We start from the raw sequence: 4133 nt of genomic DNA on the forward strand, positions 1-4133 counted from the left end.
AGCTAGCCTTACCAAAGTAGAGGGCTTATCGGCTATTTTGTAGAATTCATGGGAGATGACTTCATGAACTTCTACTTCCTCTTCATTCATGATGCTATGAATCATGATGGCCCGATCCACAGTAACTTCAGATTGGTTGCTAGTGGGGATGAGGGAGCGTTGGATGAACTCCAACCATCCTCTAGCCACAGGCTTGAGGTCCAGTCTTCTTAGTTGAACCGGCTTGCCTTTGGAATCTCTTTTCCATTGAGCTCCTTCCCCATATATGTCCATAAGGACTTGGTCTAACCTTTGATTAAAGTTGACCCTTCTAGTATACGGGCGTGCATCTCCTTGCACCATGGGCAAGTTGAACGCCAACCTCACATTTTCCGGACTAAAATCTAAGTATTTCCCCCGAACCATTGTAAGATAATTCTTTGGGTTTGGGTTCTTACATTGATCATGGTTCCTAGTGATCCATGCACTGGCATAGAACTCTTGAACCATTAAGATTCCGACTTGTTGGATGGGGTTGGTTAGAACTTCCCAACCTCTTTTTTAGACCTCATGTTGGATCTCCGGATACTCATTTTTCTTGAGCTTGAAAGGGACCTCGGGGATCACCTTCTTGTTGGCCACAACATCATAGAAGTGGTCTTGATGGGCTTTGGAGATGAATCTTTCCATCTCCCATGACTCGGAGGTGGAAGCTTTTGTCTTCCCTTTCCCTTTCCTATAGGATTCTCCGGCCTTAGGTGCCATCAATGGTTATAGAAAAACAAAAAAGCTATGCTTTTACCACACCAAAATTAGAATATTGCTCGCCCTCGAGCAAGAGATGAAAGAAGAGAAGAAGAAGAAGAAGAAGAAAATATGGAGGAGAGGGGGAGAGGTGTATTCGGCCAAGAAGGAGAAGAGAGGTTTGTGTTGTGTGAAAATGAAGAAGAATGGAGGGGTTTATATAGTAAGGGTTGAGGGAGTAGGTTCGGCCATTTAGGGTGGGTTTGGGTGGGAAAGAAATTTGAATTTTGAAGGTAGGTGGGGTTTTTGGGGAAGAGTGGATGGATGTGAGTGGTGAAGGGGGTAATTGGGAAGAGAGATTGAGGTGATTGGTGAAGGGTTTTGAGGAAGAGTGTTTATTAGAAAGAGAGGATGAATGTTGAGAAGAGGGAAGAATATGATAGGTGGGGATCCTGTGGGGTCCACAGATCCTGAGATGATCCCGTGGGGTCCACAGATCCTGAGCAGTCAAGGATTTACATCCCTGCACCAATTAGGCATGTAAAATGCCTTTGCATGCAATTCTGGTGTTCAAACGCCGAAGTGATGCATGCTCTGGGCGTTCAACGCCCATGTGCAGCATGTTTCTGGCGTTGAACGCCAGTTCCATGCTTGTTTCTGGCGTTCAGCGCCAGCTCTCCTCAGGGTGCATTCCTGGCGTTTGAACACCAGGATGTTGCTTGTTTCTGGCGTTCAGTGCCAGATCCATGCTCTGTTTTGGCATTGAACGCCAGCCAGATGCTCCTTACCGGCATTTAAACACCAGTAAGTCCTTCCTCCAGGGTGTATTTTTCTTCTGCTGTTTTTGATTCTGTTTTTAATTTTAATATTTTTTTCGTGACTCCACATGATCATGAACCTAATAAAACATAAAAGAACAATAAAATAAAAAATAAAATTAGATAAATAAAAATTGGGTTGCCTCCCAATAAGCGCTTCTTTAATGTCAATAGCTTGACAGTGGGCTCTCATGGAGCCACACAGGTGATCAGGTCAATGTTGTATAGTCCCAACACCAAACTTAGAGTTTGATTGTAGGGATTCAACACCAAACTTAGAGTTTGGTTATGGCCTCCCAACACCAAACTTAGAGTTTGACTGTGGGAGCTCTGTTTGACTCTGTACTGAGAGAAGCTCTGCATGCTTACTCTCCCTTGTTACAGAAGGATAGTCGTGTGCCTTAAACACAAGATAGTCTCCATTCAATTGAATGACAAATTCTCCTCTGTTAACATCTATCACAGCTTCTGCTATGTCTAGGAAAGGTCTTCCAAGGATGATGCATTCATCCTCCTCCTTCCTAGTGTCTAAGATTATGAAATCAGCAGGGATGTGAAGGCCTTTAACCTTTACCAACACGTCCTCTACCACTCCATAAGCTTGTCTTACTGACTTGTCTGCCATTTGCAATGAGAGTATGGCAGGCTGTACCTCAATAATCCCCAGCTTCTCCATTATAGAGAGTGGCATAAGATTTATACCTGACCCTAGGTCACACAGAGCTTTTTCAAAGATCATGGTGCCTATGGTGCAGGGTATTACGAATTTGCCAGGATCTTGTCTCTTTTGAGGTAAGGTTTGCTGAACCCATGTACCTAGTTCACTGATGAGCAAGGGAGGTTCACCTTCCCAAGTCTCATTACCAAATAACTTGGCATTCAGCTTCATGATAGCTCCTAGATATTGAGCAACTTGCTCTCCAGTTACATCTTCATCCTCTTCAGAGGAAGAATAGTCTTTAGAGCTCATGAATGGCAGAAGGAGGTTTAATGGGATCTCTATGGTCTCTATATGAGCCTCAGATTCCTTTAGGTCCTTAATAGGGAACTCCTTCTTGCTTGAGAGACGTCCCATGAGGTCTTCCTCATTGGGATTCACGTCTTCTCCTTCCTCTCTAGGTTCGGCCATATTGATTATATCAATGGCCTTGCACTCTCTTTTTGGATTTTCTTCAGTATTGCTTGGGAGAGTACTAGGAGGAGTTTCAGTAATTTTCTTACTCAGCTGGCCTACTTGTGCCTCTAGATTTCTGATGGAGGACCTTGTTTCACTCATGAAACTTAAAGTGGTCTTAGACAGATCAAAGACTAAATTTGCTAAGTTAGAGGTACTCTGTTCATAATTCTCTGTCTGTTGCTGAGAGGATGATGGATAAGGCTTGATATTGCTGAGCCTATTTCTTCCACCATTATTAAAGCCTTGTTGAGGCTTTTGTTGATCCTTCCATGAGAAATTTGGATAATTTTTCCATGATGAATTATAGGTGTTTCCATAAGGTTCACCCATATAATTTACTTCTGCTATTGCAGGGTTCTCAGGATCATAAGCTTCTTCTTCAGAAGATGCTTCTTTAGTACTGTTGGATGCATTTTGCCATCCATTCAGACTTTGAGAAATCATGTTGACTTGCTGAGTCAACATTTTGTTTTGAGCCAATATGGCATTCAGAGCATCAATTTCAAGAACTCCCTTCCTTTGAGGCGTCCCATTATTCACGAAATTCCTCTCAGAAGTGTACATGAACTAGTTATTTGCAACCATGTCAATAAGTTCTTGAGCTTCTGCAGGCTTTTTCTTTAGGTGAATGGATCCACCTGCAGAATGGTCCAATGACATCTTAGAGAATTCAGATAGACCATAATAGAATATATCTATCATGGTCCATTCTGAAAACATGTCAGAAGGACATCTTTTGGTCATTTGTTTGTATCTTTCCCAAGCTTCATAGAGGGATTCACCATTTTTTTGTTTGAAGGTCTGAACATCCACTCTAAGCTTGCTCAGCTTTTGAGGAGGAAAGAACTTAGCCAAGAAGGCCGTGACCAGCTTATCCCAGGAGTCCAGGCTATCCTTAGGTTGTGAATCCAACCATGTTCTAGCTTTGTCTCTTACTGCAAAAGGGAAAAGCATAAGCCTGTAGACTTCAGGATCTACTCCATTCGTCTTTACAGTCTCACATATCTGCAAGAACTCAGTTAAAAATTGATAGGAATCTTCTGATGGAAGTCCATGAAACTTGCAGTTTTGTTGTATTAGAGCAACTAGTTGAGGTTTCAGCTCAAAATTGTTTACTCCAATGGCAGGAATTGAGATGCTTCTTCCATCAAACTTGGAAGTAGGTGTAGTATAATCACCAAGCATCCTTCTTGCATTATTGTTGTTGGGTTCGGCTGCCATCTCCTTTTCTTGTTCGAAAATTTCAGTAAGGTTGTCTCTGGATTGTTGTAATTTGGCTTCTCTTAGTTTCCTCTTCAGAGTCCTTTCAGGTTCAGGGTCAGCTTCAATAAGAATGCCTTTTTCCTTGTTCCTACTCATATGAAAGAGAAGAGAACAAGAAAAGAAGAGAAGAGGAATCCTCTATGTCACAGTAA

At 42.3% G+C, this 4133-nt stretch overlaps 1 non-coding gene across 1 annotated transcript; it reads left to right on the forward strand.

The window, feature by feature from the left end:
- Positions 1-3436: 3436 nt before the first annotated feature.
- On the forward strand, positions 3437-3540 carry LOC112704199 (small nucleolar RNA R71). Its single transcript, XR_003154835.1, has one exon. It is a non-coding gene; the product is annotated as a small nucleolar RNA R71 (small nucleolar RNA).
- The last annotated feature ends 593 nt before the right edge of the window (positions 3541-4133 follow it).

The sequence above is a fragment of the Arachis hypogaea genome, chromosome 7 (genome assembly GCF_003086295.3).
Source record: "Arachis hypogaea cultivar Tifrunner chromosome 7, arahy.Tifrunner.gnm2.J5K5, whole genome shotgun sequence".
NCBI lineage: Eukaryota > Viridiplantae > Streptophyta > Magnoliopsida > Fabales > Fabaceae > Arachis > Arachis hypogaea.